We start from the raw sequence: 26,828 nt of genomic DNA on the forward strand, positions 1-26,828 counted from the left end.
TTCGATTTCAAGTGAACAACATAAGGGGAGATGTCAAGCAGGCCCACGTCATTGGGGCCCATTGCCCACAAAGATGCAGGAAGAGAACTCAATTACGGTGGAAGCTTATCGATGGATAAGTACATAGGAGAGACAACTCTCTCACCCAACGTAAGCTTCACTCCCGCAGGAGAACAATACAGAGTCGCATACAGACGTTTTAGCAAATCCAGGCCCAAAAGATTTTCACCACAACCAGTAGTCAAAATCAAAGGAGCTTTCAGCTCACGTGGCCCAATTGTAAGGGGCAACAGACGAGAAACCGGATTGCTAACAGGGGCGCCAGAGAATCCAACGGAAACATTTGTTAAGCCAGACAAAGGTGCGCCAGGGAGTTTCGAATGCATGATGGAACTTTTCGCTGCACCAGTGTCCAACAGAAAAGGCTCAACTACGCCCGAGGTGGCAACTGCGATGTAAGGCCCTCTCTGATCAACCGGAACTGATACTACTCCCTCTCCTTGTCTATGGCTGTCCTAGTAATTACCGTCGTCAGCATCCTGATCGACGTAATAATCATCCACATTGTACTGCGCAGATCTTCCTTGCGACGATCCGCGCTGATCAAAACAATTATTAGAGTCAGAAGAATTGTTAGAATGATAATTTTGAGCACCACGACCTCTACCACGTGATGCCTGTTGAGGACCACCACGACCTTCTCTAGATGAATTACCATTGTTTCGATCAAGCAAAACTGGACAATCGAATTTCAAATGACCCTCTCCCCTACAATAGGCACACTGATTTTACCCTAACGAAGATCTCTGCGAAGAGGAGTCATTTCGCGATTGCGACCTATTCGACTGAGACTGCGATCTATTCCATTGTTGGGAATCATTCTGATTCGAACGTGGAGGATACGCTTGCTGCAACAACACTTTAGTTTTGAGTTCTTTTGTCTTTTTATCTGCTCGATCATTTTCTTCTTTCTCTCTATTCTCATAATATTGGGCCGTGGCCAATATTTGAGCAGAAGTGGAAACAGCCCACGCACTTTCTGAATTTCGTAATTTGTTGCTTAGGTCCGGCAACAAATTTGAGACAAACTTGTCCACAAACAATCGCTGACCTCCCTCGGTCCCCATATCTTGACCACTATGATCAATGAATGCCTCCTCAAATCTTGTAAAGAAATCAGAGACACTCTCATCCTTCTTTTGTTTGCAAGCGGACAGTTTGTTCCAATTTACCTTCATAGCTGGCATAAGCGTCTTCATAAGAGTAATAATTCTCTGGGGCAAAGCCGTAATTAGCTGTTCAGGCTTGGCCCCACCAACTTGTCGGGTATCCGCCGCTGTAAGAGCAGCCCAATCACCTCCTAATTCTGCTACATGATTTTCCTGACGAATTTTCGCCCAAACCGGTTGCGGAACTACGTTACCGAACAACATATCAATGTCAGCCAGATTCATTATCGTAGCATCCACTAGCTGCGACAATTCTTTATAGTACCCTGCAGGATTTTTGCGAGGGTCAGGCAAAGATTGCTTTACCTGCAAAACCTCCGATCGTTTCCATGGGAGGTGTATCCACACTCTCTGGAAATGCGGCAGGATCGGCGGTGCAGCACCAGGGTTACCTGGCATCCACACTGGTGGAACTTCACGCATAGGATACTGACCAGGCGCTGCAAGCGGTCCCTCAATGTCTTCTAAAAACAATGCCCTAGGCATTATAGAAGGACGAAAAGACAACAACTGCTCGACAGCACGCTGAACATTGCTAACCACCATTATTCCGCTCGCAAACTGGAGCTGGAGATTAGTGAGAGCAGTCATTACATCATCAGATGCATCAGCCGATATTTGGTCACGTAGAACCTTGCACATTTCTTCAAACACGAACCTCTGTGTCGGTTCGTTAAATTGACAAAACGTATCAAGCACCACACGTGGAGGATTTCTAAGGGGGTATTTCATCCAACCCATCGCCATGTTATACAGCGAGTCACGTTCCCTACCACCGGGAAGCTGACTTCGTCTTTGAGGACCGTCCGAACCAGCGGACTCAAGAATAGGTCCAAGAGAATTAAAGAAGTTAGCAGCAACAGAAGGGGTACGACGTCGAACAGATGGAGAAGAAGAGTAACTCAACGGGATAATAGGAGAAGTGTCAGAAACAGAAGAAACAGCAGGAGTAACCAGAACAGTAGGAGCAGCGGGAACAGGAGTATGGAGAAGTACAAGCGGAGGAGCAGTAGGGACGGAAGCAGGTAGAGGAGCAGGAACGGGTTGAAGAACGGGGACAGGTTGTGGAACAGGAGCAGGAGCAGGTGGAGGAACAGGAGCAGGGGGAACCACAGGAACTACAGTACCCTGTGCGTACGGAGGTGGTGACTTCAAGAGATAGGACAACAAGGGGTGCTCTACTACTTCCTCCTTCTTATCCGTACCCGTCGGTAAAACGGGGTAACACTTATCTATAGTCATACGCTGCAATCTATCGAAAACTTCCTTTTCCTTTTCCTCCTTATCTCGCTGGAACTGCTCTGCGTTTCTTACCGTTGTAACAATACCTTCTCTTTTATTACGCTTAAGCTGCTTGATTTCTCTCTGCTTGGCTTCTTTACGCCACAACCGAAAGGAATCAAACATGGCCGGCCTTGCTTTTCTTTGGAACAATTTAGCTTCTAGATTATCTAAAATCGGGGTCTCAAAACTACCATGAGGTGGCCAACTAAGGACACCGTCTTTTTTAGTATAACGAACCCAACACTCATTGAACGTGATTGGACCCAAACCATGGCGGCTATACAACTCATAAGTTGGAGTTCCAACCGGAGGTATCGGACACGAGTCCTCCAGTCGGGAATCCGTACCACAACCCTTAAAGCAACTGAACAAAGTACTACAGCCAGGCATCGTGCACACTAACCGAGTTTCACAAACGTCAAGGGTTACGGGATTACACTATATCCCAGCAATGAGCAAAAACCCTCGGTTTTTGGCGACTGCAGACGTCAAATATCACAACAAAGAACAAAATACTAAGAACCACAAATACAATGGAACCATGCAACAACTAAGCACCCACAACAAAGGACTCTGGGAGCGACCCACAAATACTTAACTCAAAGATCGATGGCGTCACCAGGAAGGCCCGTCTATCGTCTTGCTGTACCAAGGTCTACGCCAGGCGCCAAAACAGGTCTACAGTCAGGGCAGCAGTCCGTCGCAGCCGTCAGGAGTCGGGAATCTTCGCGGGAAAAGTCGTCGGGCCACTTGTTTCGACAACAGGATCGATGAAGCGGGGTGCACCTTCCCTCGGAGATTTCACACGAAGTTCCACACGATCGTCGGGCTTTGGACCGGTACCACTGATGCAGCCCTACGTTGGGCGCCAACTGAAGGACTGGGTTAATTTAAGACCCAGCGGTGCCAGGGATAACACCTGAAACCTTTGTGGGTAACCTGTTCCGGCGTACAAATGACAGAGACACGGGACACTTCCTTCGGCGTCAAAGATTCGAGGTTTATTTACTGCAGGGAACACAGAAGTCACAGGAAGTACAACACGTGTAGGTTCGAGGAGACTGCTTCAACTTGTATCTGTGGATCGCTCCTTTTATACAGTTTTCTCTCATAGGTTAACATGGTACACAAAGGATTACAACTTGGTTCCCATCGTAAAGACCATAAGGGGTCCCTTTCATGTATTCAGGGCCCGGAACATAAGTACAGTAACATTTGGTAGTTCCCAACTGTAAAAGCACATCTTCTCACCATTAGTACATTCCAATCAGCAGTAAACAGATCGAGGATAAGGCGAAAAACAGGTGCAGAGGAAGACAGGAACGAAGAGGGTGTAAAAGGGGAGGTACCATGAAACACGAGTTGCAGGAATCAAAAGGACGTGCCTAATGAGATGCACAATTGAGACAATAGTCCGGCACGGCAAGATGAGCCTCGAGCGGGGCCAGCTGCCTTGCAGTGTCATCCCCCTCATCATAAAGACACTTTCAAAGGAAATGTGTCTTCCGCAGGAGTTTGGGAATCCCAGGGTTGCGAAGCGGACAGCGTCCGTTCGCTGGCTACTTGAGGGCAAGAAACAAAATGGATGCCGTATCTAAGATGGAACCCGTGGGTTCAGATGAAGAAACCCACGAAACAAACAAACGGTTTAGGCTAGCACAGCGAAAACGCGTACACCCACTAAACTCGTCATTTGCGGTTGATAGATACCAGACTCGGCCATATTTGTGCGAGTCGAAAACACCACTTACGATCGTCACGGAACCTCACTACAAAACCCAATTTCATTTCTTGAATTCTTTAAAAAAAAAATTAGGAAGGTATTAATATTGCTCAAATCTAGGTAGAAATTTCATCTACGTCTTTCTCATAGATATGTATTTTTTTCATTTTGCAATAACAGTATTCATTCTATAATCTTGAAAATACTTCTGTTTTTATAAGATTTAAGATGATCTGTTCAACAGTAAGATGAATCAGACTTTTATATTTTAATTGTATCGGAATAAGACCTAATGAAAATGATTTGTTATATAACAATGAGAAAAGCAAGGCGCTGCTGAGATTTGAACTCAGGATCTCCTTTTTACTGAACAGGTGCTTTAACCAGCTAAGCCACAGCACCCACTTGATTCTTTATTTTGAAACACTTTTCTTTATGGTGTTCAAGAGAATATTGCTTTTTCACTTTCATATTCTTTTCTAAGTTCACACACTTCTCTACTCAAACACTTAAGATGAATGAAGACTCTTCACTCATTCAAAAACACCTCTCTAATTTGAAGTTTACCCTTTTCATATCACTTTAAAATATACCTTGCTGAAGAATGGATTAGTTGAATTCAACAATAGAGTGATCATTCACCTCTATCTTGTTCTTTGTCATTTTCTTTTCCCTATTTCAGTCAATGCATTCCTACAAAAATCTTCACAATTCCAAGAATTTTATTTAATTTTTAAGATAACTTATTCTAAAGTTCATAGAACCAGATGCTTATTCTTAAATTGTATTCAACACTTGTTTGATGAAAATTATTCGGAAAGCAAGGAGAAAACAGTCGGGTGCTGCTGATATTTGAACACATGATTTCCTGTTTAAGAGACAGGCGCTTTAACCACTAAGCCACAGCACCAACGTTAATAGTACAAAATGCATAAATAATTCATTGTTGATGATGAAAATGTGTTTTCTGCTATAAATTCTTCTTTATATGTATTGTAATCTTAAACACGAAAAGATACTCAATCACTACGCAAGGATTGATATGTTTTAATAAACAGGTACTCTTATAAAACCCAATTTCATTTCTTGAATTCTTTACAATTTTTTTTCATGAAGGTAATAATATTGCTCCAATCTAGGTAGACATTTCATCTACGTCTTTCTCATAGATAAGTATTTTTTTCATTTTGCAATAACATTATTCATTCTATGATCTTGAAAATACTTGGGTTTTTATAAGGTTAAAGATGATCTGTTCAACAGTAAGATGAATCAGACTTTTATATTTTAATTGTATCGGAATAAGACCTAATTAAAATGATTTGTTATATAACAATGAGAAAAGCAAGGCACTGCTGAGAGTTGAACTCAGGATCTCCTGTTTACTAGACAGGCGCTTTAACCAGCTAAGCCACATCACCCACTTGATTCTTTATTTTGAAACACTTTTCTTTATGGTGTTCAAGAGAATATTGCTTTTTCACTTTCATATTCTTTTCTAAGTTCACACACTTCTCTACTCAAACACTTAAGATGAATGAAGACTCTTCACTCATTCAAAAACACCTCTCTAATTTGAAGTTTACCCTATTCATATCATTTTAAAATATACCTTGCTGAAGAATGGATTAGTTGAATTCAACAATAGAGTGATCATTCACCTCTATCTTGTTCTTTGTCATTTTCTTTTCCCTATTTCAGTCAATGCATTCCTACAAAAATCTTCACAATACCAAGCATTTTATTTAATTTTTAAGATAACTTATTCTAAAGTTCATAGAACCAGATGTTTATTCTTAAATTGAATTCAACACTTGTTTGATGAAAATTATTCGGAAAGCAAGGAGAAAACAGTTGGGTGCTGCTGATATTTGAACTCATGATTTCCTGTTTATGAGACAGGCGCTTCAACCACTAAGCCACAGCACCAACGTTTATAGTACAAAATGCATAAATAATTCATTGTTGATGATGAAAATGTGTTTTCTGCTATAAATTCTTCTTTATATGTATTGTAATCTTAAACACGAAAAGATACTCAATCACTACGCAAGGATTGATATGTTTTAATAAACAGGTACTCTTATAAAACCCAATTTCATTTCTTGAATTCTTTACAAATTTTTTTTCATGAAGGTAATAATATTGCTCCAATCTAGGTAGACATTTCATCTACGTCTTTCTCATAGATAAGTAATTTTTTCATTTTGCAATAACAGTATTCATTCTATGATCTTGAAAATACTTGGGTTTTTATAAGGTTAAAGATGATCTGTTCAACAGTAAGATGAATCAGACTTTTATATTTTAATTGTATCGGAATAAGACCTAATGAAAATGATTTGTTATATAACAATGAGAAAAGCAAGGCACTGCTGAGAGTTGAACTCAGGATCTCCTGTTTACTAGACAGGCGCTTTAACCAGCTAAGCCACAGCACCCACTTGATTCTTAAATTTGAAACACTTTTCTTTATGATGTTCAAGAGAATATTGCTTTTTCACTTTCATATTCTTTTCTAAGTTCACACACTTCTCTACTCAAACACTTAAGATGAATGAAGACTCTTCACTTATTCAAAAACACCTCTCTAATTTGAAGTTTACCCTATTCATATCATTTTAAAATATACCTTGCTGAAGAATGGATTAGTTGAATTCAACAATAGAGTGATCATTCACCTCTATCTTGTTCTTTGTCATTTTCTTTTCCCTATTTCAGTCAATGCATTCCTACAAAAATTTTCACAATACCAAGCATTTTATTTAATTTTTAAGATAACTTATTCTAAAGTTCATAGAACCAGATGTTTATTCTTAAATTGTATTCAACATTTGTTGGATGAAAATTATTTGGAAAGCATGGAGAAAACAGTTAGGTGCTGCTGAGATTTGAACTCAGGATTTCCTGTTTACGAGACAGGCGCTTTAACCACTAAGCCACAGCACCAACGTTAATAATAAGAAATGCATAAATAATTTATTGTTGATGATGAAAATGTGTTTCCTGCTATAAATTCTTCTTTATATGTATTGTAATCTTAAACACGAGAAGATACTCAATCACTACGCAAGTATTAATATGTTTTAATAAACAGGTACTCCTATAAAACCCAATTTCATTTCTTGAATTCTTTAAAAAAAATGTATAAAGGTATTAATATTGCTCAAATCTAGGTAGAAATTTCATCTACGTCTTTCTCATAGATATGTATTTTTTTCATTTTGCAATAACAGTATTCATTCTATAATCTTGAAAATACTTCTGTTTTTATAAGGTTTAAGATGATCTGTTCAACAGTAAGATGAATCAGACTTTTATATTTTAATTGTATCGGAATAAGACCTAATGAAAATGATTTGTTATATAACAATGAGAAAAGCAAGGCGCTGCTGAGATTTGAACTCAGGATCTCCTTTTTACTAAACAGGTGCTTTAACCAGCTAAGCCACAGCACCCACTTGATTCTTTATTTTGAAACACTTTTCTTTATGGTGTTCAAGAGAATATTGCTTTTTCACTTTCATATTCTTTTCTAAGTTCACACACTTCTCCACTCAAACACTTAAGATGAATGAAGACTCTTCAGTCATTCAAAAACACCTCTCTAATTTGAAGTTTACCCTATTCATATCATTTTAAAATATACCTTGCTGAAGAATGGATTAGTTGAATTCAACAATAGAGTGATCACTCACCTCTATCATTTTCTTTGTCATTTTCTTTTCCCTATTTCAGTCAATGCATTCCTACAAAAATCTTCACAATACCAAGCATTGTATTTAATTTTTAAGATAACTTATTCTAAAGTTCATAGAACCAGATGTTTATTCTTAAATTGTATTCAACACTTGTTTGATGAAAATTATTCGGAAAGCAAGGAGAAAACAGTTGGGTGCTGCTGATATTTGAACTCATGATTTCCTGTTTACGAGACAGGGGCTTTAACCACTAAGCCACAGCACCAACGTTAGTAGTAAGAAATGCATAAATAATTCATTGTTGATGATGAAAATGTGTTTCCTGCTATAAATTCTTCTTTATATGTATTGTAATCTTAAACACGAAAAGATACTCAATCACTACGCAAGTATTAATATGTTTTAATAAACAGGTACTCTTATAAAACCCAATTTCATTTCTTGAATTATTTAAAACAAAATCATGAAGGTATCAATATTGCTCAAATCTAGGTAGAAATTTCATCTACGTCTTTCTCATAGATATGTATTTTTTTCATTTTGCAATAACAATATTCATTCTATAATCTTGAAAATACTTCTGTTTTTATAAGGTTTAATATGATCTGTTCAACAGTAAGATGAATCAGACTTTTATATTTTAATTGTATCGGAATAAGACCTAATGAAAATGATTTGTTATATAACAATGAGAAAAACTAGGCGCTGCTGAGCTTTGAACTCAGGATCTCCTTTTAACTAAACAGGTGCTTTAACCAGCTAAGCCACAGCAACCACTTGATTCTTTATTTTGAAACACTTTTCTTTATGGTGTTCAAGAGAACTTTGCTTTTTCACTTTCATATTCTTTTCTAAGTTCACACACTTCTCTACTCAAACACTTAAGATGAATGAAAACTCTTCACTTATTCAAAAACACCTCTCTAATTTGAAGTTTACCCTATTCATATCATTTTAAAATATACCTTGCTGAAGAATGGATTAGTTGAATTCAACAATAGAGTGATCATTCACCTCTATCTTGTCCTTGTCATTTTCTTTTCCCTGTTTCAGTCAATGCATTCCTACAAAAATTTTCATAATACCAAGCATTTTATTTAATTTTTAAAATAACTTATTCTAAAGTTCATAGAACCAGATGTTTATTCTTAAATTGTATTCAACACTTGTTTGATGAAAATTATTCGGAAAGCAAGGAGAAAACAGTTGGGTGCTGCTGATATTTGAACTCATGATTTCCTGTTTACGAGACAGGCGCTTTAACCACTAAGCCACAGCACCAACCTTAATAGTAAAAAATGCATAAATAATTCATTGTTGATGATGAAAATGTGTTTTCTGCTATAAATTCTTCTTTATATGTATTGTAATCTTAAACACGAAAAGATACTCGATCACTACGCAAGGATTGATATGTTTTAATAAACAGGTACTCTTATAAAACCCAATTTTATTTCTTGAATTCTTTACAATTTTTTTTCATGAAGGTAATGATATTGCTCCAATCTAGGTAGACATTTCATCTAGGTCTTTCTCATAGATATGTATTTTTTTCATTTTGCAATAACAGTATTCATTCTATAATCTTGAAAATACTTGGGTTTTTATAAGGTTAAAGATGCTCTGTTCAACAGTAAGATGAATCAGACTTTCATATTTTAATTGTATCGGAATAAGACCTAATGAAAATGATTTGTTATATAACAATGAGAAAAGCAAGGCACTGCTGAGAGTTGAACTCAGGATCTCCTGTTTACTAGACAGGCGCTTTACCCAGCTAAGCCACAGCACCCACTTGATTCTTAAATTTGAAACACTTTTCTTTATGGTGTTCAAGAGAATATTGCTTTTTCACTTTCATATTCTTTTCTAAGTTCACACACTTCTCTACTCAAACACTTAAGATGAATGAAGACTCTTCACTTATTCAAAAACACCTCTCTAATTTGAAGTTTACCCTATTCATATCATTTTAAAATATACCTTGCTGAAGAATGGATTAGTTGAATTCAACAATAAAGTGATCATTCACCTCTATCTTGTTCTTTGTCATTTTCCTTTCCCTATTTCAGTCAATGCATTCCTACAAAAATCTTCACAATACCAAGCATTTTATTTAATTTTTAAGATAACCTATTCTAAAGTTCATAGAACCAGATGTTTATTCCTAAATTGTATTCAACATTTGTTTGATGAAAATTATTCGGAAAGCATGAAGAAAACAGGTAGGTGCTGCTGAGATTTGAACTCTGAATTTCCTGTGTACGAGACAGGCGCTTTAACCACTAAGCCACAGCACCAACGTTAATAATAAGAAATGCATAAATAATTTATTGTTGATGATGAAAATGTGTTTCCTGCTATAAATTCTTCTTTATATGTATTGTAATCTTAAACACGAGAAGATACTCAATCACTACGCAAGTATTAATATGTTTTAATAAACAGGTACTCTTATAAAACCCAATTCCATTTCTTGAATTCTTTACAATTTTTTTTCATGCAGGTATTAATATTGCTCAAATCAAGGTAGACATTTCATTTACGTCTTTCTCATAGATAAGTATTTTTTTCATTTTGCATTAACAGTATTCATTCTATAATCTTGAAAATACTTGGGTTTTTATAAGGTTAAAGATGATCTGCTCAACAGTAAGATGAATGAGACTTTTATATTTTAATTGTATCGGAATAAGACCTAATGAAAATGAATTGTTATATAAGAATGAGAAAAGCAAGGCACTGCTGAGAGTTGAACTCAGGATCTCCTGTTTACTAGACAGACGCTTTAACCAGCTAAGCCACAGCACCCACTTGATTCTTAAATTTGAAACACTTTTCTTTATGATGTTCAAGAGAATATTGCTTTTTCACTTTCATATTCTTTTCTAAGTTCACACACTTCTCTACTCAAACACTTAAGATGAATGAAGACTCCACTTATTCAAAAACACCTCTCTAATTTGAAGTTTACCCTATTCATATCATTTTAAAATATACCTTGCTGAAGAATGGATTAGTTGAATTCAACAATAGAGTGATCATTCACCTCTATCTTGTTCTTTGTCATTTTCTTTTCCCTATTTCAGTCAATGCATTCCTACAAAAATCTTCACAATACCAAGCATTTTATTTAATTTTTAAGATAACTTATTCTAAAGTTCATAGAACCAGATGTTTATTCTTAAATTGTATTCAACATTTGTTTGATGAAAATTATTTGGAAAGCATGGAGAAAACAGTTAGGTGCTGCTGAGATTTGAACTCAGGATTTCCTGTTTACGAGACAGGCGCTTTAACCACTAAGCCACAGCACCAACGTTAATAATAAGAAATGCATAAATAATTTATTGTTGATGATGAAAATGTGTTTCCTGCTATAAATTCTTCTTTATATGTATTGTAATCTTAAACACGAGAAGATACTCAATCACTACGCAAGTATTAATATGTTTTAATAAACAGGTACTCCTATAAAACCCAATTTCATTTCTTGAATTCTTTAAAAAAAATTATGAAGGTATTAATATTGCTCAAATCTAGGTAGAAATTTCATCTACGTCTTTCTCATAGATATGTATTTTTTTCATTTTGCAATAACAGTATTCATTCTATGATCTTGAAAATACTTGGGTTTTTATAAGGTTTAAGATGATCTGTTCAACAGTAAGATGAATCAGACTTTTATATTTTAATTGTATCGGAATAAGACCTAATGAAAATGATTTGTTATATAACAATGAGAAAAGCAAGGCACTGCTGAGAGTTGAACTCAGGATCTCCTGTTTACTAGACAGGCGCTTTAACCAGCTAAGCCACAGCACCCACTTGATTCTTTATTTTGAAACACTTTTCTTTATGGTGTTCAAGAGAATATTGCTTTTTCACTTTCATATTCTTTTCTAAGTTCACACACTTCTCTACTCAAACACTTAAGATGAATGAAGACTCTTCACTCATTCAAAAACACCTCTCTAATTTGAAGTTTACCCTATTCATATCATTTTAAAATATACCTTGCTGAAGAATGGATTAGTTGAATTCAACAATAGAGTGATCATTCACCTGTATCTTGTTCTTTGTCATTTTCTTTTCCCTATTTCAGTCAATGCATTCCTACAAAAATCTTCACAATACCAAGCATTTTTTTTAATTTTTAAGATAACTTATTCTAAAGTTCATAGAACCAGATGTTTATTCTTAAATTGTATTCAACACTTGTTTGATGAAAATTATTCGGAAAGCAAGGAGAAAACAGTTGGGTGCTGCTGATATTTGAACTCATGATTTCCTGTTTACGAGACAGGTGCTTTAACCTCTAAGCCACAGCACCAACGTTAATAGTACAAAATGCATAAATAATTCATTGTTGATGATGAAAATGTGTTTTCTGCTATAAATTCTTCTTTATATGTATTGTAATCTTAAACACGAAAAGATACTCAATCACTACGCAAGGATTGATATGTTTTAATAAACAGGTACTCTTATAAAACCCAATTTCATTTCTTGAATTCTTTACAATTTTTTTTCATGAAGGTAATAATATTGCTCCAATCTAGGTAGACATTTCATCTACGTCTTTCTCATAGATAAGTAATTTTTTCATTTTGCAATAACAGTATTCATTCTATGATCTTGAAAATACTTGGGTTTTTATAAGGTTAAAGATGATCTGTTCAACAGTAAGATGAATCAGACTTTTATATTTTAATTGTATCGGAATAAGACCTAATGAAAATGATTTGTTATATAACAATGAGAAAAGCAAGGCACTGCTGAGAGTTGAACTCAGGATCTCCTGTTTACTAGACATGCGCTTTAACCAGCTAAGCCACAGCACCCACTTGATTCTTAAATTTGAAACACTTTTCTTTATGATGTTCAAGAGAATATTGCTTTTTCACTTTCATATTCTTTTCTAAGTTCACACACTTCTCTACTCAAACACTTAAGATGAATGAAGACTCTTCACTTATTCAAAAACACCTCTCTAATTTGAAGTTTACCCTATTCATATCATTTTAAAATATACCTTGCTGAAGAATGGATTAGTTGAATTCAACAATAGAGTGATCATTCACCTCTATCTTGTTCTTTGTCATTTTCTTTTCCCTATTTCAGTCAATGCATTCCTACAAAAATCTTCACAATACCAAGCATTTTATTTAATTTTTAAGATAACGTATTCTAAAGTTCATAGAACCAGATGTTTATTCTTAAATTGTATTCAACATTTGTTTGATGAAAATTCTTCGGAAAGCATGGAGAAAACAGTCAGGTGCTGCTGAGATTTAAACTCAGGATGTCCTGTTTACGAGACAGGCTCTTTAACCACTAAGCCACAGCACCAAAGTTAATAATAAGAAATGCATAAATAATTTATTGTTGATGATGAAAATGTGTTTCCTGCTATAAATTCTTCTTTATATGTATTGTAATCTTAAACACGAGAAGATACTCAATCACTACGCAAAATATTAATATGTTTTAATAAACAGGTACTCTTATAAAACCCGATTTCATTTCTTGAATTCTTTACATTTTTTTTTCATGAAGGTATTAATATTGCTCAAATCAAGGTAGACATTTCATTTACGTCTTTCTCATAGATAAGTATTTTTTTCATTTTGCAATAACAGTATTCATTCTATAATCTTGAAAATACTTGGGTTTTTATAAGGTTAAAGATGATCTGCTCAACAGTAAGATGAATCAGACTTTTATATTTTAATTGTATCGGAATAAGACCTAATGAAAATGAATTGTTATATAACAATGAGAAAAGCAAGGCACTGCTGAGAGTTGAACTCAGGATCTCCTGTTTACTAGACAGGCGCTTTAACCAGCTAAGCCACAACACCCACATGATTCTTAAGTTTGAAACACTTTTCTTTATGGTGTTCAAGAGAATATTGCTTTTTCACTTTCATATTCTTTTCTAAGTTTACACACTTCTCTACTCAAACACTTAAGATGAATGAAGACTCTTCACTCATTCAAAAACACCTCTCTAATTTGAAGTTTACCCTATTCATATCATTTTAAAATATACCTTGCTGAAGAATGGATTAGTTGAATTCAACAATAGAGTGATCATTCACACCTCTATCTTGTTCTTTGTCATTTTCTTTTCCCTATTTCAGTCAATGCATTCCTACAAAAATCTTCACAATACCAAGCATTTTATTTAATTTTTAAGATAACTTATTCTAAAGTTCATAGAACCAGATGTTTATTCTTAAATTGTATTCAACACTTGTTTGATGAACATTTTTCGGAAAGCAAGGAGAAAACAGTTGGGTGCTGCTGATATTTGAACTCATGATTTCCTGTTTACGAGACAGGCGCTTTAACCACTAAGCCACAGCACCAACGTTAATAGTACAAAATGCATAAATAATTCATTGTTGATGATGAAAATGTATTTTCTGCTATAAATTCTTCTTTATATGTATTGTAATCTTAAACACGAAAAGATACTCAATCACTACGCAAGGATTGATATGTTTTAATAAACAGGTACTCTTATAAAACCCAATTTCATTTCTTGAATTCTTTACAAATTTTTTTCATGAAGGTAATAATATTGCTCCAATCTAGGTAGACATTTCATCTACGTCTTTCTCATAGATAAGTAATTTTTTCATTTTGCAATAACAGTATTCATTCTATGATCTTGAAAATACTTGGGTTTTTATAAGGTTAAAGATGATCTGTTCAACAGTAAGATGAATCAGACTTTTATATTTTAATTGTATCGGAATAAGACCTAATGAAAATGATTTGTTATATAACAATGAGAAAAGCAAGGCACTGCTGAGAGTTGAACTCAGGATCTCCTTTTTACTAAACAGGTGCTTTAACCAGCTAAGCCACAGCAACCACTTGATTCTTTATTTTGAAACACTTTCCTTTATGGTGTTCAAGAGAACTTTGCTTTTTCACTTTCATATTCTTTTCTAAGTTCACACACTTCTCTACTCAAACACTTAAGATGAATGGAAACTCTTCACTTATTCAAAAACACCTCTCTAATTGGAAGTTTACCCTATTCATATCATTTTAAAATATACCTTGCTGAAGAATGGATTAGTTGAATTCAACAATAGAGTGATCATTCACCTCTATCTTGTCCTTGTCATTTTCTTTTCCCTATTTCAGTCAATGCATTCCTACAAAAATTTTCATAATACCAAGAATTTTATTTAATTTTTAAGATAACTTATTCTAAAGTTCATAGAACCAGATGTTTATTCTTAAATTGTATTCAACACTTGTTTGATGAAAATTATTCGGAAAGCAAGGAGAAAACAGTTGGGTGCTGCTGATATTTGAACTCATGATTTCCTGTTTACGAGACAGGCGCTTTAACCACTAAGCCACAGCACCAACCTTAATAGTAAAAAATGTATAAATAATTCATTGTTGATGATGACAATGTGTTTTCTGCTATAAATTCTTCTTTATATGTATTGTAATCTTAAACACGAAAAGATACTCAATCACTACGCAAGGATTGATATGTTTTAATAAACAGGTACTCTTATAAAGCCCAATTTTATTTCTTGAATTCTTTACAATTTTTTTTCATGAAGGTAATGATATTGCTCCAATATAGGTAGACATTTCATCTACGTCTTTCTCATAGATATGTATTTTTTTCATTTTGCAATAACAGTATTCATTCTATAATCTTGAAAATACTTGGGTTTTTATAAGGTTAAAGATGCTCTGTTCAACAGTAAGATGAATCAGACTTTTATATTTTAATTGTATCGGAATAAGACCTAATGAAAGTGATTTGTTATATAACAATGAGAAAAGCAAGGCACTGCTGAGAGTTGAACTCAGGATCTCCTGTTTACTAGACAGGCGCTTTAACCAGCTAAGCCACAGCACCCTACTTGATTCTTAAATTTGAAACACTTTTCTTTATGGTGTTCAAGAGAATATTGCTTTTTCACTTTCATATTCTTTTCTAAGTTCACACACTTCTCTACTCAAACACTTAAGATGAATGAAGACTCTTCACTTATTCAAAAACACCTCTCTAATTTGAAGTTTACCCTATTCATATCATTTTAAAATATACCTTGCTGAAGAATGGATTAGTTGAATTCAACAATAAAGTGATCATTCACCTCTATCTTGTTCTTTGTCATTTTCCTTTCCCTATTTCAGTCAATGCATTCCTACAAAAATCTTCACAATACCAAGCATTTTATTTAATTTTTAAGATAACTTATTCTAAAGTTCATAGAACCAGATGTTTATTCTTAAATTGTATTCAACACTTGTTTGATGAAAATTATTCGGAAAGCAAGGAGAAAACAGTTGGGTGCTGCTGACATTTGAACTCATGATTTCCTGTTTACGAGACAGGCGCTTTAACCACTAAGCCACAGCACCAACGTTAATAGTACAAAATGCATAAATAATTCATTGTTGATGATGAAAATGTATTTTCTGCTATAAATTCTTCTTTATATGTATTGTAATCTTAAACACGAAAAGATACTCAATCACTACGCAAGGATTGATATGTTTTAATAAACAGGTACTCTTATAAAACCCAATTTCATTTCTTGAATTCTTTACAAATTTTTTTCATGAAGGTAATAATATTGCTCCAATCTAGGTAGACATTTCATCTACGTCTTTCTCATAGATAAGTAATTTTTTCATTTTGCAATAACAGTATTCATTCTATGATCTTGAAAATACTTGGGTTTTTATAAGGTTAAAGATGATCTGTTCAACAGTAAGATGAATCAGACTTTTATATTTTAATTGTATCGGAATAAGACCTAATGAAAATGATTTGTTATATAACAATGAGAAAAGCAAGGCACTGCTGAGAGTTGAACTCAGGATCTCCTTTTTACTAAACAGGTGCTTTAACCAGCTAAGCCACAGCAACCACTTGATTCTTTATTTTGAAACACTTTCCTTTATGGTGTTCAAGAGAACTTTGCTTTTTCACTTTCATATTCTTTTCTAAGTTCACACACTTCTCTACTCAAACACTTAAGATGAATGGAAACTCTTCACTTATTCAAAAACACCTCTCTAATTGGAAGTTTACCCTATTCATATCATTTTAAAATATACCTTGCTGAAGAATGGATTAGTTGAATTCAACAATAGAGTGATCATTCACCTCTATCTTGTCCTTGTCATTTTCTTTTCCCTATTTCAGTCAATGCATTCCTACAAAAATTTTCATAATACCAAGAATTTTATTTAATTTTTAAGATAACTTATTCTAAAGTTCATAGAACCAGATGTTTATTCTTAAATTGTATTCAACACTTGTTTGATGAAAATTATTCGGAAAGCAAGGAGAAAACAGTTGGGTGCTGCTGATATTTGAACTCATGATTTCCTGTTTACGAGACAGGCGCTTTAACCACTAAGCCACAGCACCAACCTTAATAGTAAAAAATGTATAAATAATTCATTGTTGATGATGACAATGTGTTTTCTGCTATAAATTCTTCTTTATATGTATTGTAATCTTAAACACGAAAAGATACTCAATCACTACGCAAGGATTGATATGTTTTAATAAACAGGTACTCTTATAAAGCCCAATTTTATTTCTTGAATTCTTTACAATTTTTTTTCATGAAGGTAATGATATTGCTCCAATATAGGTAGACATTTCATCTACGTCTTTCTCATAGATATGTATTTTTTTCATTTTGCAATAACAGTATTCATTCTATAATCTTGAAAATACTTGGGTTTTTATAAGGTTAAAGATGCTCTGTTCAACAGTAAGATGAATCAGACTTTTATATTTTAATTGTATCGGAATAAGACCTAATGAAAGTGATTTGTTATATAACAATGAGAAAAGCAAGGCACTGCTGAGAGTTGAACTCAGGATCTCCTGTTTACTAGACAGGCGCTTTAACCAGCTAAGCCACAGCACCCTACTTGATTCTTAAATTTGAAACACTTTTCTTTATGGTGTTCAAGAGAATATTGCTTTTTCACTTTCATATTCTTTTCTAAGTTCACACACTTCTCTACTCAAACACTTAAGATGAATGAAGACTCTTCACTTATTCAAAAACACCTCTCTAATTTGAAGTTTACCCTATTCATATCATTTTAAAATATACCTTGCTGAAGAATAGATTAGTTGAATTCAACAATAAAGTGATCATTCACCTCTATCTTGTTCTTTGTCATTTTCCTTTCCCTATTTCAGTCAATGCATTCCTACAAAAATCTTCACAATACCAAGCATTTTATTTAATTTTTAAGATAACTTATTCTAAAGTTCATAGAACCAGATGTTTATTCTTAAATTGTATTCAACACTTGTTTGATGAAAATTATTCGGAAAGCAAGGAGAAAACAGTTGGGTGCTGCTGACATTTGAACTCATGATTTCCTGTTTACGAGACAGGCGCTTTAACCACTAAGCCACAGCACCAACCTTAATAGTAATAAATGCATAAATAATTCATTGTTGATGATGAAAATGTGTTTTCTGCTATAAATTCTTCTTTATATGTATTGTAATCTTAAACACGAAAAGATACTCAATCACTACGCAAGGATTGATATGTTTTAATAAACAGGTACTCTTATAAAACCCAATTTTATTTCTTGAATTCTTTACAATTTTTTTTCATGAAGGTAATGATATTGCTCCAATCTAGGTAGACATTTCATCTACGTCTTTCTCATAGATATGTATTTTTTTCATTTTGCAATAACAGTATTCATTCTATAATCTTGAAAATACTTGGGTTTTTATAAGGTTAAAGATGCTCTGTTCAACAGTAAGATGAATCAGACTTTTATATTTTAATTGTATCGGAATAAGACCTAATGAAAATGATTTGTTATATAACAATGAGAAAAGCAAGGCACTGCTGAGAGTTGAACTCAGGATCTCCTGTTTACTAGACAGGCGCTTTAACCAGCTAAGCCACAGCACCCTACTTGATTCTTAAATTTGAAACACTTTTCTTTATGGTGTTCAAGAGAATATTGCTTTTTCACTTTCATATTCTTTTCTAAGTTCACACACTTCTCTACTCAAACACTTAAGATGAATGAAGACTCTTCACTTATTCAAAAACACCTCTCTAATTTGAAGTTTACCCTATTCATATCATTTTAAAATATACCTTGCTGAAGAATGGATTAGTTGAATTCAACAATAAAGTGATCATTCACCTCTATCTTGTTCTTTGTCATTTTCCTTTCCCTATTTCAGTCAATGCATTCCTACAAAAATCTTCACAATACCAAGCATTTTATTTAATTTTTAAGATAACTTATTCTAAAGTTCATAGAACCAGATGTTTATTCTTAAATTGTATTCAACACTTGTTTGATGAAAATTTTTCGGAAAGCAAGGAGAAAACAGTTGGGTGCTGCTGATATTTGAACTCATGATTTCCTGTTTACGAGACAGGCGCTTTAACCACTAAGCCACAGCACCAACGTTAATAGTACAAAATGCATAAATAATTCATTGTTGATGATGAAAATGTGTTTTCTGCAATAAATTCTTCTTTATATGTATTGTAATCTTAAACACGAAAAGATACTCAATCACTACGCAAGGATTGATATGTTTTAATAAACAGGTACTCTTATAAAACCCAATTTCATTTCTTGAATTCTTTACAATTTTTTTTCATGAAGGTAATGATATTGCTCCAATCTAGGTAGACATTTCATCTACGTCTTTCTCATAGATATGTATTTTTTTCATTTTGCAATAACAGTATTCATTCTATAATCTTGAAAATACTTGGGTTTTTATAAGGTTAAAGATGCTCTGTTCAACAGTAAGATGAATCAGACTTTTATATTTTAATTGTATCGGAATAAGACCTAATGAAAATGATTTGTTATATAACAATGAGAAAAGCAAGGCACTGCTGAGAGTTGAACTCAGGATCTCCTGTTTACTAGACAGGCGCTTTAACCAGCTAAGGCACAGCACCCTACTTGATTCTTAAATTTGAAACACTTTTCTTTATGGTGTTCAAGAGAATATTGCTTTTTCACTTTCATATTCTTTTCTAAGTTCACACACTTCTCTACTCAAACACTTAAGATGAATGAAGACTCTTCACTTATTCAAAAACACCTCTCTAATTTGAAGTTTACCCTATTCATATCATTTTAAAATATACCTTGCTGAAGAATGGATTAGTTGAATTCAACAATAGAGTGATCATTCACCTCTATCTTGTTCTTTGTCATTTTCTTTTCCCTATTTCAGTCAATGCATTCCTACAAAAATCTTCACAATACCAAGCATTTTATATAATTTTTAAGATAACTTATTCTAAAGTTCATAGAACCAGATGTTTATTCTTAAATTGTATTCAACTCTTGTTTGATGAAAATTATTCGGAAAGCAAGGAGAAAACAGTTGGGTGCTGCTGATATTTGAACTCATGATTTCCTGTTTACGAGACAGGGGCTTTAACCACTAAGCCACAGCACCAACGTTAATAGTAAGAAATGCATAAATAATTCATTGTTGATGATGAAAATGTGTTTCCTGCTATAAATTCTTGTTTATATGTATTGTAATCTTAAACACGAAAAGATACTCAATCACTACGCAAGTATTAATATGTTTTAATAAACAGGTACTCTTATAAAACCCAATTTCATTTCTTGAATTCTTTAAAAAAAAATCATGAAGGTATCAATATTGCTCAAATCTAGGTAGAAATTTCATCTACGTCTTTCTCATAGATATGTTTTTTTCTCATTTTGCAATAACAGTATTCATTCTATAATCTTGAAAATACTTGGGTTTTATAAGGTTAAAGATGATCTGTTCAACAGTAAGATGAATCAGACTTTTATATTTTAATTGTATCGGAATAAGACCTAATGAAAATGATTTGTTATATAACAATGAGAAAAGCAAGGCACTGCTGAGAGTTGAACTCAGGATCTCCTGTTTACTAGACAGGCGCCTTAACCAGCTAAGCCACAGCACCCACTTGATTCTTAAATTTGAAACACTTTTCTTTATGGTGTTCAATAGAATATTGCTTTTTCACTTTCATATTCTTTTCTAAGTTCACACACTTCTCTACTCAAACACTTAAGATGAATGAAGACTCTTCACTTATTCAAAAACACCTCTCTAATTTGAAGTTTACCCTATTCATATCATTTTAAAATATACCTTGCTGAAGAATGGATTAGTTGAATTCAACAATAAAGTGATCATTCACCTCTATCTTGTTCTTTGTCATTTTCCTTTCCCTATTTCAGTCAATGCATTCCTACAAAAATCTTCACAATACCAAGCATTTTATTTAATTTTTAAGATAACTTATTCTAAAGTTCATAGAACCAGATGTTTATTCTTAAATTGTATTCAACATTTGTTTGATGAAAATTATTCGGAAAGCATGGAGAAAACAGTCAGGTGCTGCTGAGATTTAAACTCAGGATGTCCTGTTTACGAGACAGGCTCTTTAACCACTAAGCCACAGCACCAAAGTTAATAATAAGAAATGCATAAATATTTTATTGTTGATGATGAAAATGTGTTTCCTGCTATAAATTCTTCTTTATATGTATTGTAATCTTAAACACGAGAAGATACTCAATCACTACGCAAGTATTAATATGTTTTAATAAACAGGTACTCTTATAAAACCCGATTTCATTTCTTGAATTCTTTACATTTTTTTTTCATGAAGGTATTAATATTGCTCAAATCAAGGTAGACATTTCATTTATGTCTTTCTCATAGATAAGTATTTTTTTCATTTTGCAATAACAGTATTCATTCTATAATCTTGAAAATACTTGGGTTTTTATAAGGTTAAAGATGATCTGCTCAACAGTAAGATGAATCAGACTTTTATATTTTAATTGTATCGGAATAAGACCTAATGAAAATGAATTGTTATATAACAATGAGAAAAGCAAGGCACTGCTGAGAGTTGAACTCAGGATCTCCTGTTTACTAGACAGGCGCTTTAACCAGCTAAGCCACAACACCCACATGATTCTTAAGTTTGAAACACTTTTCTTTATGGTGTTCAAGAGAATATTGCTTTTTCACTTTCATATTCTTTTCTAAGTTCACACACTTCTCTACTCAAACACTTAAGATGAATGAAGACTCTTCACTCATTCAAAAACACCTCTCTAATTTGAAGTTTACCCTATTCATATCATTTTAAAATATACCTTGCTGAAGAATGGATTAGTTGAATTCAACAATAGAGTGATCATTCACACCTCTATCATGTTCTTTGTCATTTTCTTTTCCCTATTTCAGTCAATGCATTCCTACAAAAATCTTCACAATACCAAGCATTTTATTAAATTTTTAAGATAACTTATTCTAAAGTTCATAGAACCAGATGTTTATTCTTAAATTGTATTCAACACTTGTTTGATGAAAATTTTTCGGAAAGCAAGGAGAAAACAGTTGGGTGCTGCTGATATTTGAACTCATGATTTCCTGTTTACGAGACAGGCGCTTTAACCACTAAGCCACAGCACCAACGTTAATAGTACAAAATGCATAAATAATTCATTGTTGATGATGAAAATGTGTTTTCTGCTATAAATTCTTCTTTATATGTATTGTAATCTTAAACACGAAAAGATACTCAATCACTACGCAAGGATTGATATGTTTTAATAAACAGGTACTCTTATAAAACCCAATTTCATTTCTTGAATTCTTTACAAATTTTTTTCATGAAGGTAATAATATTGCTCCAATCTAGGTAGACATTTCATCTACGTCTTTCTCATAGATAAGTAATTTTTTATTTTGCAATAACAGTATTCATTCTATGATCTTGAAAATACTTGGGTTTTTATAAGGTTAAAGATGATCTGTTCAACAGTAAGATGAATCAGACTTTTATATTTTAATTGTATCGGAATAAGACCTAATGAAAATGATTTGTTATATAACAATGAGAAAAGCAAGGCACTGCTGAGAGTTGAACTCAGGATCTCCTTTTTACTAAACAGGTGCTTTAACCAGCTAAGCCACAGCAACCACTTGATTCTTTATTTTGAAACACTTTCCTTTATGGTGTTCAAGAGAACTTTGCTTTTTTACTTTCATATTCTTTTCTAAGTTCACACACTTCTCTACTCAAACACTTAAGATGAATGAAAACTCTTCAATTATTCAAAAACACCTCTCTAATTTGAAGTTTACCCTATTCATATCATTTTAAAATATACCTTGCTGAAGAATGGATTAGTTGAATTCAACAATAGAGTGATCATTCACCTCTATCTTGTCCTTGTCATTTTCTTTTCCCTATTTCAGTCAATGCATTCCTACAAAAATGTTCATAATACCAAGCATTTTATTTAATTTTTAAGATAACTTATTCTAAAGTTCATAGAACCAGATGTTTATTCTTAAATTGTATTCAACACTTGTTTGATGAAAATTATTCGGAAAGCAAGGAGAAAACAGTTGGGTGCTGCTGATATTTGAACTCATGATTTCCTGTTTACGAGACAGGCGCTTTAACCACTAAGCCACAGCACCAACCTTAATAGTAAAAAATGCATAAATAATTCATTGTTGATGATGAAAATGTGTTTTCTGCTATAAATTCTTCTTTATACGTATTGTAATCTTAAACACGAAAAGATACTCAATCACTACGCAAGGATTGATATGTTTTAATAAACAGGTACTCTTATAAAACCCAATTTTATTTCTTGAATTATTTACAATTTTTTTTCATGAAGGTAATGATATTGCTCCAATCTAGGTAGACATTTCATCTACGTCTTTCTCATAGATATGTATTTTTTTCATTTTGCAATAACAGTATTCATTCTATAATCTTGAAAATACTTGGGTTTTTATAAGGTTAAAGATGCTCTGTTCAACAGTAAGATGAATCAGACTTTTATATTTTAATTGTATCGGAATAAGACCTAATGAAAATGATTTGTTATATAACAATGAGAAAAGCAAGGCACTGCTGAGAGTTGAACTCAGGATCTCCTGTTTACTAGACAGGCGCTTTAACCAGCTAAGCCACAGCACCCTACTTGATTCTTAAATTTGAAACACTTTTCTTTATGGTGTTCAAGAGAATATTGCTTTTTCACTTTCATATTCTTTTCTAAGTTCACACACTTCTCTACTCAAACACTTAAGATGAATGAAGACTCTTCACTTATTCAAAAACACCTCTCTAATTTGAAGTTTACCCTATTCATATCATTTTAAAATATACCTTGCTGAAGAATGGATTAGTTGAATTCAACAATAGAGTGATCATTCACCTCTATCTTGTTCTTTGTCATTTTCTTTTCCCTATTTCAGTCAATGCATTCCTACAAAAATCTTCACAATACCAAGCATTTTATATAATTTTTAAGATAACTTATTCTAAAGTTCATAGAACCAGATGTTTATTCTTAAATTGTATTCAACATTTGTTTGATGAAAATTATTTGGAAAGCATGGAGAAAACACTTAGGTGCTGCTGAGATTTGAACTCAGGATTTCCTGTTTACGAGACAAGCGCTTTAACCACTAAGCCACAGCACCAACGTTAATAATAAGAAATGCATAAATAATTTATTGTTGATGATGAAAATGTGTTTCCTGCTATAAATTCTTCTTTATATGTATTGTAATCTTAAACACGAGAAGATACTCAATCACTACGCAAGTATTAATATGTTTTAATAAACAGGTACTCCTATAAAACCCAATTTCATTTCTTGAATTCTTTAAAAAAAAAATATGAAGGTATTAATATTGCTCAAATCTAGGTAGAAATTTCATCTACGTCTTTCTCATAGATATGTATTTTTTTCATTTTGCAATAACAGTATTCATTCTATAATCTTGAAAATACTTCTGTTTTTATAAGGTTTAAGATGATCTGTTCAACAGTAAGATCAATCAGACTTTTATATTTTAATTGTATCGGAATAAGACCTAATGAAAATGATTTGTTATATAACAATGAGAAAAGCAAGGCACTGCTGTGATTTGAACTCAGGATCTCCTTTTTACTAAACAGGTGCTTTAACCAGCTAAGCCACAGCACCCACTTGATTCTTTATTTTGAAACACTTTTCTTTATGGTGTTCAAGAGAATATTGCTTTTTCACTTTCATATTCTTTTCTAAGTTCACACACTTCTCCACTCAAACACTTAAGATGAATGAAGACTCTTCAGTCATTCAAAAACACCTCTCTAATTTGAAGTTTACCCTATTCATATCATTTTAAAATATACCTTGCTGAAGAATGGATTAGTTGAATTCAACAATAGAGTGATCACTCACCTTTATCATTTTCTTTGTCATTTTCTTTTCCCTATTTCAGTCAATGCATTCCTACAAAAATCTTCACAATACCAAGCATTTTATTTAATTTTTAAGATAACTTATTCTAAAGTTCATAGAACCAGATGTTTATTCTTAAATTGTATTCAACTCTTGTTTGATGAAAATTATTCGGAAAGCAAGGAGAAAACAGTTGGGTGCTGCTGATATTTGAACTCATGATTTCCTGTTTACGAGACAGGGGCTTTAACCACTAAGCCACAGCACCAACGTTAATAGTAAGAAATGCATAAATAATTCATTGTTGATGATGAAAATGTGTTTCCTGCTATAAATTCTTGTTTATATGTATTGTAATCTTAAACACGAAAAGATACTCAATCACTACGCAAGTATTAATATGTTTTAATAAACAGGTACTCTTATAAAACCCAATTTCATTTCTTGAATTCTTTAAAAAAAAATCATGAAGGTATCAATATTGCTCAAATCTAGGTAGAAATTTCATCTACGTCTTTCTCATAGATATGTTTTTTTCTCATTTTGCAATAACAGTATTCATTCTATAATCTTGAAAATACTTGGGTTTTATAAGGTTAAAGATGATCTGTTCAACAGTAAGATGAATCAGACTTTTATATTTTAATTGTATCGGAATAAGACCTAATGAAAATGATTTGTTATATAACAATGAGAAAAGCAAGGCACTGCTGAGAGTTGAACTCAGGATCTCCTGTTTACTAGACAGGCGCTTTAACCAGCTAAGCAACAGCACCCACTTGATTCTTAAATTTGAAACACTTTTCTTTATGGTGTTCAAGAGAATATTGCTTTTTCACTTTCATATTCTTTTCTAAGTTCACACACTTCTCTACTCAAACACTTAAGATGAATGAAGACTCTTCACTTATTCAAAAACACCTCTCTAATTTGAAGTTTACCCTATTCATATCATTTTAAAATATACCTTGCTGAAGAATGGATTAGTTGAATTCAACAATAAAGTGATCATTCACCTCTATCTTGTTCTTTGTCATTTTCCTTTCCCTATTTCAGTCAATGCATTCCTACAAAAATCTTCACAATACCAAGCATTTTATTTAATTTTTAAGATAACTTATTCTAAAGTTCATAGAACCAGATGTTTATTCTTAAATTGTATTCAACATTTGTTTGATGAAAATTATTCGAAAAGCATGGAGAAAACAGGTAGGTGCTGCTGAGATTTGAACTCTGAATTTCCTGTGTACGAGACAGGCGCTTTAACGAATAAGCCACAGCACCAACGTTAATAGTAAGAAATGCATACATAATTCATTGTTGATGATGAAAATGTGTTTCCTGCTATAAATTCTTCTTTATATGTATTGTAATCTTAAACACGAAAACATACTCAATCACTACGCAAGTATTATTATGTTTTATTAAACAGGTACTCTTATAAAACCAAATTTCATTTCTTGAATTCTTTAAAAAAAATCATGAAGGTATTAATATTGCTCAAATCTAGGTAGAAATTTCATCTACGTCTTTCTCATAGATAAGTAATTTTTTCATTTTGCAATAACAGTATTCATT

The 26,828-nt window shown here is 33.0% G+C and overlaps 14 non-coding genes across 14 annotated transcripts; all 14 read right to left on the reverse strand.

Annotated features, from left to right (window-relative positions):
• Positions 1–6,603: 6,603 nt before the first annotated feature.
• On the reverse strand, positions 6,604–6,677 carry TRNAT-AGU (transfer RNA threonine (anticodon AGU)). The gene has a single exon. It is a non-coding gene; the product is annotated as a tRNA-Thr (tRNA).
• Positions 6,678–7,112: 435 nt separating this feature from the next.
• TRNAT-CGU (transfer RNA threonine (anticodon CGU)) lies at positions 7,113–7,185 on the reverse strand. The gene has a single exon. It is a non-coding gene; the product is annotated as a tRNA-Thr (tRNA).
• A 2,470-nt stretch (positions 7,186–9,655) lies between these two features.
• Positions 9,656–9,729, reverse strand: TRNAT-AGU (transfer RNA threonine (anticodon AGU)). Its single transcript has one exon. It is a non-coding gene; the product is annotated as a tRNA-Thr (tRNA).
• Positions 9,730–10,674: 945 nt separating this feature from the next.
• TRNAT-AGU (transfer RNA threonine (anticodon AGU)) lies at positions 10,675–10,748 on the reverse strand. The gene has a single exon. It is a non-coding gene; the product is annotated as a tRNA-Thr (tRNA).
• Positions 10,749–11,181: 433 nt separating this feature from the next.
• On the reverse strand, positions 11,182–11,254 carry TRNAT-CGU (transfer RNA threonine (anticodon CGU)). Its single transcript has one exon. It is a non-coding gene; the product is annotated as a tRNA-Thr (tRNA).
• Positions 11,255–11,688: 434 nt separating this feature from the next.
• Positions 11,689–11,762, reverse strand: TRNAT-AGU (transfer RNA threonine (anticodon AGU)). Its single transcript has one exon. It is a non-coding gene; the product is annotated as a tRNA-Thr (tRNA).
• A 1,965-nt stretch (positions 11,763–13,727) lies between these two features.
• Positions 13,728–13,801, reverse strand: TRNAT-AGU (transfer RNA threonine (anticodon AGU)). Its single transcript has one exon. It is a non-coding gene; the product is annotated as a tRNA-Thr (tRNA).
• A 1,965-nt stretch (positions 13,802–15,766) lies between these two features.
• TRNAT-AGU (transfer RNA threonine (anticodon AGU)) lies at positions 15,767–15,840 on the reverse strand. Its single transcript has one exon. It is a non-coding gene; the product is annotated as a tRNA-Thr (tRNA).
• Positions 15,841–17,804: 1,964 nt separating this feature from the next.
• TRNAT-AGU (transfer RNA threonine (anticodon AGU)) lies at positions 17,805–17,878 on the reverse strand. The gene has a single exon. It is a non-coding gene; the product is annotated as a tRNA-Thr (tRNA).
• A 946-nt stretch (positions 17,879–18,824) lies between these two features.
• TRNAT-AGU (transfer RNA threonine (anticodon AGU)) lies at positions 18,825–18,898 on the reverse strand. Its single transcript has one exon. It is a non-coding gene; the product is annotated as a tRNA-Thr (tRNA).
• A 1,963-nt stretch (positions 18,899–20,861) lies between these two features.
• On the reverse strand, positions 20,862–20,935 carry TRNAT-AGU (transfer RNA threonine (anticodon AGU)). The gene has a single exon. It is a non-coding gene; the product is annotated as a tRNA-Thr (tRNA).
• Positions 20,936–21,880: 945 nt separating this feature from the next.
• On the reverse strand, positions 21,881–21,954 carry TRNAT-AGU (transfer RNA threonine (anticodon AGU)). The gene has a single exon. It is a non-coding gene; the product is annotated as a tRNA-Thr (tRNA).
• Positions 21,955–23,918: 1,964 nt separating this feature from the next.
• TRNAT-AGU (transfer RNA threonine (anticodon AGU)) lies at positions 23,919–23,992 on the reverse strand. The gene has a single exon. It is a non-coding gene; the product is annotated as a tRNA-Thr (tRNA).
• Positions 23,993–24,428: 436 nt separating this feature from the next.
• Positions 24,429–24,501, reverse strand: TRNAT-CGU (transfer RNA threonine (anticodon CGU)). The gene has a single exon. It is a non-coding gene; the product is annotated as a tRNA-Thr (tRNA).
• Positions 24,502–26,828: the final 2,327 nt, after the last annotated feature.

This window comes from Lissotriton vulgaris, chromosome 12 (assembly GCF_964263255.1).
Source record: "Lissotriton vulgaris chromosome 12, aLisVul1.2, whole genome shotgun sequence".
NCBI lineage: Eukaryota > Metazoa > Chordata > Amphibia > Caudata > Salamandridae > Lissotriton > Lissotriton vulgaris.